Consider the following 14753-nt stretch of genomic DNA (forward strand, 5'->3'; position numbering starts at 1 on the left):
GGGAGACAGGACAACACAGAGACTCAGACACACAGGAAACTGAAATAAATCCACAGAAAAACCTGGAACCTGACAGATAGTGTAATAATTGAGCAAGAGTGTTTTTAAAAACATTTTCTAATTTTATTCAAGGCCAACCATTTACTCTGTCATTTTCAGTAAAGCATAAATGAGCTAGTTTCAAGAAGTGTAACACATTCAAAGCAGGTTTCTTTTGTTCAGTCAATTTCAAGATTTTATAAATTTTTATGTATTTTAATTTATGGTCTAATATTACACCAAATGGTTAAACTATGTATGTATGTATGTATGTATGTATGTATGTATGTATGTATGTATTCCTTAAAATCAAAGTAGTGACTGGTAGAATAATTGCACCTTTAATAACCAAACTAAGTGGTAGCTGGTCAAATGAAGGCACGGCATATCACTTGCTATAACTGGGGAAAACACTCTTCATGGTTAATTTCCCTCTTGGCATGTATTATTTTACTGCTCACAACATCTAGAAGTAAATAACACTAGAAATAATTCCAAGCAAAAATAGGCTTTTTTTCTTCTCGTATATATAATTTACTTGAATTTTTATTTCCTCTCTTGTACCATTTTCTGCCATTAGGAGGTCTATGGCCTTCCTGTGTCTACTTAAACTACAAATCTAGATAGCATAGCCCATTAGTGTAACCCAACCATTAGAGAAGGCTGTTTGTTTCTGTGTGCGTTCATGACTGATTCATTTCAAACCTCCTCATTGTGTCAGCAGCTGTTTCCCCCGTGATGTGATTATAGGTGGGAGAGGAAGAACAAGACCAGAGACAAGATGATACGTATGTGTCGACTCAGGAAATGTAGGCAACAAAAGCAGTCCGTGACTGAGGTGTCACAAAAGTAAATCATGGCATCCAGATCCAAGGCTGGTTTGGCATTAGAAGTTTTACACTTCTTAGTTGCTGTTCATCTGGCAAAAAACTGAAAAAATCCTGGAAGTCTGTCCAGGGCAAACAAAGATAATCCTCTTGGCAGATATGGTAATGGTGGGCAATGTCCCAGTCTCTTGATGCAGTATGTGTCTGACTGAAGTTGCATAAGTAATGACATCATGGTTAAGTAAATATTCTTGTATCTGATCTACACAGCATTTGGTTATTTAAAGACCTCAGTGAAAGCTTGAGGAAGAAGACCAAAATGGTGTCCATCTATTATTGACCACATAATTGAGAAGAGATAAAATACTTAAAATATATTGCTGAATGCAAGAAAAAGAAAGACCTTCATACTGCTGGATCATAAAATTCAAGAGTACTACAATGTACAAACCATTGTTTGTGAATTGCTACTTGGCACTGGGTGTGCCAAAAAACAATTGAACTCATAATTGAGCTTAATGATTTGCAACTGTGGTGAAATTTTTTTTTGAACACCCTCTTATTTTCCACTGGACTTACATGCTCCCATTGACTGCTGTACTTTCAAAATATTTTCAAGCACTTTTGTCTTGCAACTCCTGTGAGATTCATAAAAGTCTAATTGGCATCACTTAAAATGATGCAGAGATATAATTATGTTTTCCTTTACTTGGTGTTTGCAAAAGAATGTTATGTTTTTTTTAATTCAAGGAAGATGTGCTTGATACAACTCATCCAAATACTGCCATAAAGAACAAATGAGAACAGAATGTCCAACAATCCAGCCTCTGATTCCAGATATTGTTTGTTCTTATGAAGCACTGTGATGTGATGCAACAGTAATGACAAAGTGGCTCAAAAATTAACCCACTTAAAGATTAGAAAACTCTCATGAGAAGCAGGTTGATAAAAAGGAGCCAACAAATTAAGATCAACACTGAGCACTAATTAGTCAAGAACAGGTCACCTTCAGTCAGGACTTGACCTGGAAGTTTATACTCCGCATGTGTGAAAAAGCTTAGAAGTGGTGAGAAACTGGGGTTGGCAGTATGAAAACATGCTTTCTTTATACATTTTAATTACATTTTTCTTCAGTTTACTCCAGCAAATATAATATATGTACAAAACAGCATGTGTCTCTGTTACTTAAAAAGAAACTTTGGCCATGACGGTACATTCGCCGCATAAAAAGGCACGATGATCGTACTTGAAATTATTGCTAAAATTGAGACTTCATGCTTGAGTCCCTTTAGGGTAGCTGGTCAGGCTACTCCTAACTGATTTAGACTGTGTGTATATGTGCACCACAGAGTGGGTAAAGGTGCTGATGGGAAAGGGAAAAAGACAGCAAGAGACCGTTCCAGAGAGGAAGAACTGAAAGAGCGAGCCCCACAGAGATAGACTGACAAAGTAGTGGACTGTGTGTGCCACTTTCTCTGACAGTTATTTGCAGGAATTGTTCATAGACAGCAAATGTGCTGTGTGCTGATGGCTGGAGGTGTTTTGAGACAGGTCTTCTGCTCTGTGATTGAAACAGAAGATGGGTAGCGCCTCATTTTATACAGTACCACTGTCAGTGGAGCTATCTGCCACTGTGTACCCGTCTGATGCATCATCAGCTGTAATTGTCATCATTATTCTTATCCTACTTTCCTGCCCCCTACGCTGGCAGAAGGGTGTAAAAAGTAGTAGGGAAGGCAAAGAGTAAGAGCTAATAGAGAAAGAAACGGGACATTAAATAGACTTTATATGGACTGTATAATGCACTTTTCAGGACGTCCTTGGAGGGCGAAAGAATTCGGCATCCTTTTAAGTTGGTCAGTGCTCTTAAACTGTCTTGCAGTTTTGTTTCACATTAAATTTTAATGTTCGCTCTACTCTAAATATTTACGTGTTTACTCCCGTGTAATATATATGTAGTTGCACTGCAATACATTTAGTTCAATTAGAACTCTGAAGTTTTGTTGCAATATCACCCTTTGTAAAAAAATAAAATAAAAGAATGTATTTGGAGATTTTACACAAACACAAAATATTTTCGTTCAAGTACTAACACAATTAATAGCAATACCAAGGTCCAATCTGAGGGAACTGCACAGCAGGAGATGTGAAAGGTGTTCTGAAGAATTTATGACTTCTGCAGTCTCTTGTTGTATTCCAATATTACCAGAAATTAAAAATTTATGAAATGGCACTCTTTTTTTATATGTATATCTGCATTTTATTTTACTTCCAGGCTGAGATGTCTCTCATGTGAGCCACACAGCACAACCACAGAGGGGCCGTAGAAAGTCCAAGAACAGTGAAGCAACTCGCAAAAACTTTCCAGTGCAAGCCAACGTGCCAAACGTTGGAAAATCTGCCTCCCTGGGTTTCCCCAGAAAGGATACACAGCAGTAAATCCAGGGAGTGCTGTGAAAACGACACTTTGGAGTGGGAAGAGACACCGAAAATATAAAACAGGTAGGGGTATATTTTTTTATTTTCTTTAGCTGACAAAGATGTTTTCTTAAGTATATTTTTCTTTTACATGAACGCAAAACATTGATAAAAGTTTTAAATGGCTCCCCATAAATGAACTCCTGGTAAAGACGTGTAAAAGGCCTTAAAAATAAATTTGGATTTCACACCCGAAAACCCAACGTCACACCAAAAAAATAGCAAGTGTTTGTGTGTGTTATGGCAAGACAGAAAAGTGTGTTTTGGGAAGATGAACTTGGGTCTTCATCAGTCTTTTTATTTGAAACTTTTTAATTGTTGGTCTGACTGTTGAGATGGTCAAGTTTAGACAATGAGCTGTTTTCTTAGCCATTCGTTTAAGTTGTGTTATTATTCTTTTTATGAGTGCCAAATGAAGAAGCAAAGATTTCTGTTTGAAGAAAAAAATGTTGCTTTGTGATTGACTTTGTAAATCAGTAAAAATTATAATTTAGGGCTGTTTTTTGTGTCAGTGCAAGATTATCATGCTACAAGAAAGGTTATCAATCTTTCTTTTTTTTTTTTTTTCCAGAAAATCCAATATAAAGGTTGCCTCTCTATCCTCACTAAAGATGAATTCACCACACTTAGCCTCTTGTTTGAAATGCTTTAAAAGTAACATGGCATGATCTTAAAATAAGATTAGATCCAACTAAACTTTCACACATATGGCCTCTGATTCTTCTTCAAGTTCCTTGCCAGCATGTATATAGTCCTGTGTCTTTGTATGATAGTCAGAATCGCACACACACACATTGTCTTGCTGTGCGTACGGGAGCGTGAGCGTCCCTTTGCATCTATGACGGATTTGGCATGAGGTGCAGCATTCGTTAGTGTCTCCTTAAACATATATTTTGCCACAGTTCCTGCATTTATTGCACCTCTTTTACTGGCACCACTGTGATTAGTGCCGACAGTATTCGACCTACCCCTTGCTATTATATTCTTTGTGCACATATGTGAGTGCACTGCGTATGTGCCAGGCAGAGATAAAGTAAAAGCAGTAATTGTTGTAATTATTCTTTCTCCGATCTCTTAACGCCTACTGTGATGGCGGAGAATCTAGCTCTAAGAGAATCTAACACTGCAGCATGCAATCCATCCAGATTTATTCCGACTTGTGAGCACGCCAGCTTATGGTGCTCATTACTGGTCATTATGTTAATTGCTAGTGTCAGGAAGAGAGTCAGAGTTCCTGACAGAAGTGCAAAAAAAAAAAAAAAATTCAAAATTGAATCCCTCTTAATCAAAACTCAATTGATCTTTGAAAGAAACTGCATTGAATGTGTAAGTTTAAACAAATTTGGTGTAAAGCTGTACTTCTTTTAAGTGTGGACGTGAATTAATATTTGGAAAGGCAAATTCAAGAAGGGTGTGTTCACATCCAAGGAGATAACACTAAAACCCATTTGTTCCGTTTCTCTGGTGGCCATCTAATGCAGCTCTGTTGCCGAGCGTCATCCCAGATGCTTCCGTAAAACAAACGCCTGAGATCAGACAGCGTGTGCACACAAACTGACCCCAAGGTCGGCATTAATGTTTTATTTTCTTAGCTGCTTGGTGCATATTAAAACTTGAACTGTGTCCTGAGAACAAAGCTCATATGCGACCTGCAGGAGATAACCTCCTCTGAACTGTTTATCTCAACACAGAGTCTCTCCTTGTGTTCAGCAGCCATGACTGCAGTGGAAGTGTCAGGAGACGTAGACTTTAATACCACATTTGCTCTGGCTTTATGGGAGGTTATTGGCGTGGCCGTGGTTTTTAGTCCTGCATAGAAAGGATTGTGAGCCACTAAACAACCCTCAAGTCCCTCCTTGGGGTTTTGGCCCTAAACATATAGTGGGAGCTGTAGTTCTGTTAATTAATAGAGCAGGGACTTATTCAATTCAGACCAAAGATCTAAGTGATGAGATCTATTTAAATGAATAATGAAAGCAAGGAAATTTAAGCTTTTTTATTTTTATTTTATTTTTATTTTTTTTACCAATTTCTCCAAAATCATCATAAACTAAATGTTCTGAAGAAGCGCCATGTGTGTTTTTTTGTTTTGTTTGTAATACTTTTCTGTCTTGAATGCTTTGAAGAATTTTCAAATCTAAATATTAGTGTTGTTTTGTTGAGCATTTAAAAAAAAAAATCTTCAATGAATTGAACCTTGTTCACCCAGTTCTTATTTTTAAAGTCACTGACGTTGTACAGAGTCAATCATACCCCTCTGGAAAATAAAAAAAATAAATAAAAAAGAATAGCTCAAATGCATCCTTAAAAGGTTATTGTGAGAAACCTTACTTTGTTTTCTCAAGGTTACTCTCTCAGTTCAGTGTTCCTGCTTTGAAAATATTAAATATTTTTCCCTCTGCGATTGTGTCATTGAAACAACAGCGGCAGTACTTCTTCCTTGCGATGGGTTCAGCAGCAACCCATGCTCACAAAAGGAGTTGAACAGATTTCTGGTTGTTTGTTAATGCAAACTCTGAGGTTATCAGCGAGAATAACTGTGGCAAACTGACGTCTTAAACAGGTTTATTCCCTTAATGCCAGCAAAATTCATGTTGTTGGTGAAGCAGAATAACAAACAGCATTTGGGTCAGCATTTGCTGCAGAGGCATTAACATGAGTTACAACACTTTTTTTTCTGGGCTTTGGCTGAGAACGTTTTCACAAAAAATACAACAAAGGTAAAAGGACAAGATAAGAATAAAATGTGCAACAAATATTGCATAAACACTTTTTTTGCCCCCCCCCCCCCCCCAAGTGATGTTGGCTGTAGCTTTTAAAGTGAGTCCAGGGAAGTCACTGTCTAAGCTCCTTTGTAAAAAAAAAAAAAAGGAATTCAACAATGCTGGTCGAACCTAATCTGTGCTACATTTTAAATCAAGGCTTTTAGATGTCGAACAGTGGGCGAGAAGAGTTGCTTTTAGCAGCTGAAAATAAATTCTGCTCTTAAATCACGAGATGCGCAAGGGAACCAAAACGTTCCCTTTCATGTAAAGCACCACTGTTGTTCTAAAGTGTGGGTTAAACTAGAATATGTGTGCTTGCTTTTTCGCAAACATGTAGGTATCAGTGTAATGAATAAATGTACCAGATTTTGGAAAGAGTGTTTATGAATTTAAAAGTAATTCAAAGATTTCTGGAAAAGGAGAGCTCTTTCAGGTGATTGTCTCAGAGAGCTAAAGATTATATCAGAGCCGTGTGTAAGAGACAAGTTGCACAGCAGATTTTTGATTTAATGAAACAAAGAAAATTGTCCAAACTTCACATTAAGGAAAAAAAACAACTAATACTCTTCTTTTGATTCTAACCACCTCCTCTTATGCTACCTAACGTCCAGCCGACATGTACCACTCCTCGACACTAAAATTGCAAAGGTGCTGATGACAGAAAAAGCAGCAAGCACCTTTTTTTTTAAAGTGGCACATGATCTAGCTACAATTAATTACATCTTTTAAACTAAAGTATCCAAAAAACATTTAGCTATCCATCCATCCATCCATCCATCCATCCAGATATAGTGGATGGATGGTATAGTTAAATGCAGGGCCGCAAGGGGGACTGGCTAAAGGGTGTAACATTCTGGACAGATTGCCAGTCCATCACAGTCCAAAACAGAGACACACCCAATAAACAGCCATGTGCGCACAGTCGGCCTGCTGTCATCACCCTTGGCTGCTGGAGGCATGCCTCAGTTCACCTGCGACCCTGAACAGCACTGAGCAGGTATAAAAGATGGATGGACGGGTGGATGTTACCTCGTAACATCCTCTACTCTTCTGTGTAGACCAGGGGTTTAAGCAAAGACTGTTTGTGGCGAACATCCATTTCAAAATACACTCTCCTGGCATGAATAGTGTCCTTGCATGCACCACCAGTCAGCATGAGCTGCAGCTTCTCAGTGGGAGCCTGTAGTGCTGCCTCGTTCCAGGGAAATCCTGAAATCACTGAAGCAGCTCGTATTTCCCTGCTCAACAGAAATCCTTTCATGAATACCAGAGCCACTACGATGTAGACAATTTCGCCTGAAGTTAAAGGTGTGTTTTCATTTTTGCACATTGTTAGCTGAAAGGACGGCAGGTAGGCCAGTAATTTTGTGACTTAAAAAGTTTGATTATCAATCATGAATAAATTTCTTGTTATAGAGTTCCAGCAGTATCATAGAAATGTAGTGTTATCAGCATTATGCACAAAACCCATCGTCATTTATGTTAAAGAGACATTCAGACCCAGCATGGTTTCATTGAAAGAGCAGATGCATAATTACTGATGACATTATAGGATGTTAAGTGTTTTTCCTCATTGGGTTAGGTGCTTATATTTAGAAACACATTAAACGTTTCAGCCAAATGGCCATCAAATGATTGGCATCTCGTCAGCAATTTTCTGCTTGGTGTATATAGTCAAAACCTCAAAAACAAAACAAAACAATAAACCTCAGTGGCCTTAGCCACACAAGGCCTAAGATGAAGAGAAAGAGCTTCTGGCTTTTATTTATTTATTTTTTCCCCACTTTATTTTACAATTCTTTTATATTAGTTGGTATTGACCGTGCTTTTCAGGTGGATTTAGTTTTATGTGTTTGAACAGCCAGAAGAAAAAAAAGGGTTTTGTGGGATTTGAAAAGGAAGTAGATAAAAGAAAACTCTCAAAGGGCTTTTATAGATGTACGGCTTATCTTATATCCGACCCAAATAGTATAATCAATGGGCAAAACACTTTCATATAGAGAGTAGCAAAGTTGTTTCAAGGATTTTATGCCAGGAACAAACACGTAGTAGTGCATAGGTGAGAAGAAGAAGGAGAGATATTCACTTTTTTTATTATCATTTCTTTTTATGTTGAAATCCAGGTTATGCACTGTGTTGTGCACTTGTATTCTGCCCCCCCCCCACTTACTCTGATATCCCTAAATATGAGGAAGAAAGATGGAATAGAAATTTCTCTCATTGTTCCTTAGTGACAAAAATCAAAATGAGAGACAAACGAAGACTAATGTTGTTCTTAGACTTTTCAAAAACCGTAATGTGTACAGATGGAACTAGCCCTTGCAGAGTAAATGTCTGCTGATGGTGCCTGCCAGCCCAGGCCATGTATCGCGTTCAGCTTGAAATCCGTCTAATGATGTCTAGGAACTTGGCAAGTGACGTGGATTCCCCAAGGGTTTATCCACAAAGCTGGAACGTGCCAGTGGAGATATCGGAGCAATGTGAACAAGTCTGACATTTTGTTTCCAGTTGTGTTTTCTCTAACCATGAGCTGTTCCAGGCATGGAAGCAGTTCCCGCTATTCTGCTTTGAGGAAGTTTTTGCCAAATGGGACAAAAATTATGCAGAGGAAAGAAAGTCCGGAAGCTGAAAGCGCTGAATTTCCCCAAAACCATATGAACTTTTATTGACGTCTGGCTTTTGGAGCTCTTGTCTTTCGCATGTGCAGCAAAACGAAACTGTGATTGCCAGCGATGTGAATGCCAGTCATGACAAGATTGTAACAGTAACAGCCGGAGGGAGCTGTGGTGCAGGGACACAGTGATGCATAAATCCTTGTACAGCACAGTTATTATTTTAAGTGCCGTCCTATATATATATATATATATATATATATATATATATATATATATATATATAATTGTGCTTTGTCACATATACATAATTATTACCAAATAAGAGTGAGCTCTGCTTCTTTGTAAGAGCTTTAAAGATTAATGGTGGATTCATACTGTGTGTACTTTGCTTGAGTGGCTTGGCTTTCACCCACACACTCACGCCTACACCCTAAACACATCTATAGGTGGCATCCTGCACTGCTGAAGTTAAACAGATTGGACCAAATGAAGAGACCCCAAAAAATGACGGGTGAAAAGTTCATAAACCACACATGTATTTCTGTGTACATATAACCACAGCAAAGAAAGAATATTGAAAGATGGTGTTGTTCTAGAATGTGTGTGGGTGTGTGTGTGGCTGTGTTCAGCGCCGTCTTGAGTTTTGTTTTATTTTGTAGATGTTGCCTTTGAATGATGGGAGGAATGAAGCGTAAAATTAGCCTGCAAACTTTCATGAATGGTGTATCATCACTTAATGAGTTTTTGTTTTCACGTCTGCACTTCAAGGTGTTTTTCTATTTTAATTTGCTTTTCTCTACGGTTTATTTTATTTTCTGTTTACGTAAATAAAAGAATAAAGATGACTGCATTGTCATACCTAGTTAAGATCTAATGACATTGTTAAGACAATAAAAACAGAAAGTCGTCTCTTAATTGATGTTATTGTAATAGCTGTTTCTCAGAGGTCTTGATCAGGATTTATTTTGTTCACTTACCAATCAGGGGCACTTAAGTAGATGCGTTTTATAGTACTGTCACTGATCAATGTTTCAATAAAAACAATGCCATAAAAATGGTGTAAAACAACACTGTGTTTCATCAGTTTTACAAGGTCTGCATTAATTTTATGAACTTATATGTCATAAAATTAATGATTAGGAATGAGCACAAGTTCCCAATACTATCTGTTTTTTTTAACTAGAGATATTTTGCTCTAGCCAGGGCTGCTGACACAAAATAGGGTAACTAGGTCAATAAAACTTTGGTAATGTTCTGACAACCAGTCAACTAAGACAGGTTCATCATCTGCCCCTGGAGAAATTTCTGACGGTATTTTATCATGCGCAGCAGTTTGCTAAAGTGCTAGGCTAGGAGCCGTTAGCCTCTCAGGTTCAGTTAATTGTGTGCAAACAGACAAAACTGTTTTCTTGTTTTATGACACATTAACTGGCTCAGAAAACCAAAGTAAAATGTAAAATGTGCTCAAGGGAGATTTCTGTGCCTGTGGATGACATAAACGTGAAGACAGTAGATCAGTAGTAATTATTAGCTGCTAGGTTTCATCGGGGATCATTTCAAAATGCCTTGCTTGGCATCCCAAGCAGATCAAACTGAGACGTCCCCATCGACTATATCTGTTCCCACTTTTCTTCTTCTGAAACAGTGTGTGTTGCTATCCCTCCCTTTACTTCACTCCCTTGTCCTGTGAATCATGTAACAGTTTAAACCTGATATCCAAGTAATTTGAATTATTCTTTGGTTAATTAATCAAATATTTTGTAATTAAAATGCAAGTTCAGTTAAGGTTTCTATGAGTTACTTGCTGATGTTGAATTGCAAGTTTGTTCAGGTGTTTCTTAATTTTTTTTAATGTTATATTCAAGCTACAAGATGTGGGATGTCTATTTTCATGTCCCATTTTAACCCCAAACAACTTGCTATGAAATCATTTGAAGTTGAATAGCATTTACTCAAACAGATTACAGCAAGATCTGTTGCCTGTTTAGTACTGAGGACGGCTGTACATAAATCAAACTTTTAGTTTTAGTGATTAAAACTGGAAGTCATTCAAATCGGACGTACCGGTTTACAGTGGAGATAAAAATTTTTGTGTGGCACAATTAAATCTTTTCAAGGCAAAGTAACACTCTGGTACCTTGTTTGAATGTGCTGTGCAAGTTCAACTGAAACATGTGATTTTGATCTAAATCTTTTAATATGTGCCTAACAGTGTGGAGTTGCAAAGAAAAAATTTACATTGATTGGGTTGACCAGGTCCAAATGTTGCCATCTGTGCTTCACTAATTTAACTCTTCCTGGATGAAAATCATCCGAAATGAAATTGTGAATTGATGGAACCATAGGTGGGTGTCTCTGGGGCTTGAGCATTTTTTGGCAGAAGTCTCAGTGGTTTTCTTGGTGGTTTTCTTGGTGGCTTCTCACAGGGGCCGTCACATCCCATCAAGCTGACCGGAGGGATTTGAAGTTGGCTGAACATGCCAGCAGTTTCTGTGGGCAAATTGGTGTCCTGCTGAGGGGGGATGCTACTATAGGTGAATGCTGTTGACAATAGGAAGATTGTAATTGGTCTCCAAAAATGATTTGGTGGGTGGGTGGCAAGTGTCAAAGTAACATTTGTATGGATGCCGGAATGCCGAGGAGAATGCCACATTGTAACAGGATGCCATTTAACTCATTTGTTAGTATAACAGAGGAATGTTGCAGACATATTTTTAGAAGAGATTTTAGATAAAAGGTATAGCGCAATGAGTTGCACAGATTGCTCCAGCAATTTGCATTGCTGCATGACTAAAAATCTCAAAACAAGGCGTATCGCTTTTATACTTTTAAGATAGAAAGTATTCACAAGCCTTGCTTTTTCTACATTTGGTTACATTAAACTTTGCATCTAAACTCGACATGAGCATGTTTTTTTCTTTCTTTTAAAAGAGATCCAAACAGTTCTGCAAGAAAAAGCAAATATAACTTTTCTTGCCGGCAACTTGTTAATCTGTTGCATTTTTTTAAGCATTTGTCATTTAGTCGTCTTTATTATGTTATGCACAACTGCGCCTATTGTGCTTTGTTTAGATCCTCCTCTAGCAAAAAGGGTAAATGTTTGTTTAGACTGCCTCAGTGTCAAAACACCGGGAGTAAAAAAAAAGGAAATAATAAGATGTCTGCATTCCTTCTCTTACATATGTCACCCTGACACACACACACACACGCGCACACACACACACACATCCAGATGCACTAGCAGATGCACAAAGACAAAAAAAAAATAAATAAACCTGCTGAATTCTTCTCAGGTTCTTTCCTTCCTCACGACTCTGTCTCACCTAGTTTCACTCCCCTGCTTTTTTGCCTCCACCTGTGTTCTTACCTTTTCCACATCTTTGTTTAGAACAAATATAGCGGCAAATTCTTGCTCTATGCTATGTCTGGCATTTAAAAATCATGCTCAAATTGGATTATGTCTTAAGCCTCTTTTTCCTAGATGTAGCATGTGTTTTGGGTTTAGAGAGAGGCTAAAAACCAAAAGCAAACGCACATTTTAAAAGACACGCTGAGATTCATTTTAAGATCCTTTTTTAATACTTACCAAGGTCTTTGCCTCACTTGTTTATCTGATGTGTGGCAGGTCCTTCAGGTAACTTAATCTCTATTCAAATGCCTTTTAAGTGTAAATCAAAGCACGTGGTGAAGCATATTCTTCAGCTCTATGCGCTCAACTGCAAGTAATATTTAAAAAGAAATGAGAGACGTTCAGCAGCTAATCTGTAACAATTGTGTCATTTTCCAGTTTGATAACTATTACTCATCAGTCCCTGAGAGAAGTGCAATACTTTGAGATCAAGATATGAAGACAGCTTATTAACTCATAATGTTAATGGATCTAAAATGAGAAACGCTGTATGAAAATGCTCTTGTTATCCTGTCATGAGCATTTTGCTACTTTAAGAAGAAGATGTATCAACATTTTACGATTATGATCATATGTTTCTTTGTTTTTAAAAAACCTGCCAAATGTATTTACTTTTCCATTTTCTGATGACTTTGCACATCCAGCTCTGATCTCCATGCAATAATATTCTGAACAACAAGCCTTATACAGTCAAATCTAAGCTGCTAAACAATAACTAAATTCTTACATAATGAAAGCATTTGGTGACTCTGAATTTAATTTTAATTTCAATTAATAATCACTGACTTTCTGTTTCTGTCGAATATAAATATGATGTAACAAAGAGCCCTTTCTCTTAGACATCCAGATTCCCAAATTTGATAGGAATAAAAATATTGTAGTAAACGGGGCAATCATCTAGAAAGCTAAACATCAAACATGGTCTCAATTTTTAGTAATACTTAGTATTGCTAATAGATGATTTTCTTTTTTTGATTGGGGTATAAATATAATGCAATGTAGAGATCAGTCTGTTTTAGCCACAAGTACCAAGGTTTATTTTGTCACAGTGAACAGTGAGCAAGATGATAAAGGAGTTTTTTGTAAAACAAAAGCACATTTTGGTGTAAGTATGGTGGAGGATCTGTGATCCGTGATGCTGCGGGCCTGTTTCTCTTCAAAGAACCCCTAGGAGCCTCGTTAAAATGCATGTAGACCTCAATAAATATTACAGAGAAGACCATATCGGTGTCATAAAAGAAGAAATAAAAAACTTTCTACCTTCTACCATCTTTCCTTACTGTTACAAAAAATATCCTCCCTGTATTTCTGTTATTTCATTTCGTTCTGCAACTTGTTTATATATGCATGAGTGCATTCAGAAACCAAACAGACGGCTCACACAGATGCTTCCTTACACCGATATGCACAGCGTTGCACACAGCCATACCCATGCAGGCATTAAATTGTTATAATAACAATGTCAAGTGAGGGACAGAGGGAAATTGTTCTGCAATCCACAAGATAAAGAGTACAAATGTCGCAGGCGGTGCAGTGGCTTGGCTACATCCACATCTGGCTTGGGCATAAACTCAGTTTTTCAACATTACCTCATATTTTTATGGCGCCGAACATTTACTCTAATTTGTTCTTTTCAGTCTTTGAAGTGGTAATCCGCCTGCCAGGTCTGCTGGCTAATGAAGCTGCAGCCTTGAGGTAATTATCAGTGCCTTGTGCATGGGAGGTTACCAGCTATAGGCAAAAGACCAAAGCAAAAGTGTTTTCTTTCCTCCTGTGAAGGATTACAACTGCAGTATTTCCAGACATTGTTTATGCTTGTCTGACAGTTCATTACGGTTTCAAGTCATGTCGTATCCTTAATGTGAAGGCATTCTGTGCAGAGTACTAAGGAAAGCTTTATGGGCGCCACATAGGCTATCAGACACTGGACAATGTGTCTAAGAAATAAAAAAGAATAACACAATCAAGGGGAAACAATAACATGAAGCAAAAATATACAGCTTGAACAGACTTAATTGCTTTAGTCATGACATTTTTATGTAAAATATTTATTTTTTAAGAAAGGGTAGAACATGATTGTCAGTGCGGAAAGAAGAATTTAGCCTGTGCACCATTTCAGCCATGATAATTGATGCTGACATTTATCTTGCTTCGCTGCCCTCTTCCAGAAGTAGACAGTTTCAAAGGATAAAAAGAATATGGCATGATTTTTTATTTTTTATTTTTTTGCCTTTTAATGCTTTTCTGTGCTTTTTCTGGACTTGTAGACCACAAACGATGTAGTTTATTTTAATCTCTTGAGACATTTAGAGCAGAATACAATTACACTTTCAGCTAAGAATGTTCATGTTTACTGCAAATAAGCAATACTGAGCACAATATTAATTAAATGTTACATGGTTTTCCAGGATAATCTCCTTAGCAGTAGAATAACAAAAAAGAGAGGTTCCATTAGATTCAACCATGGATGTTGCGTAACTCAACCTACATACAACCACAGTATCTAAGTAACTAAAAACAAACATCAGGTGTGGGAATTGAAAGTAGAACGCCATCCAAACGGACAAATATATTATCAATATACAAAGTGTTAATGCATGGCACTTCCAATATGTTAACA

At 37.5% G+C, this 14753-nt stretch overlaps 1 protein-coding gene across 1 annotated transcript in view; it reads left to right on the top strand.

The window, feature by feature from the left end:
• The window catches only part of LOC122822405 (protein phosphatase 1 regulatory subunit 29), a 75821-nt gene that overhangs the window by 23649 nt on the left and 37419 nt on the right, over positions 1-14753 (top strand). Inside the window, exon 3 of the mRNA XM_044101048.1 lies at positions 3142-3368. The gene's annotated coding sequence lies outside the window, so the exon portion shown is untranslated. The remainder of the gene's footprint in view (positions 1-3141; positions 3369-14753) is intronic.

This window comes from Gambusia affinis, linkage group LG19 (genome assembly GCF_019740435.1).
Source record: "Gambusia affinis linkage group LG19, SWU_Gaff_1.0, whole genome shotgun sequence".
In the NCBI taxonomy this organism is placed as follows: Eukaryota; Metazoa; Chordata; class Actinopteri; order Cyprinodontiformes; family Poeciliidae; genus Gambusia; species Gambusia affinis.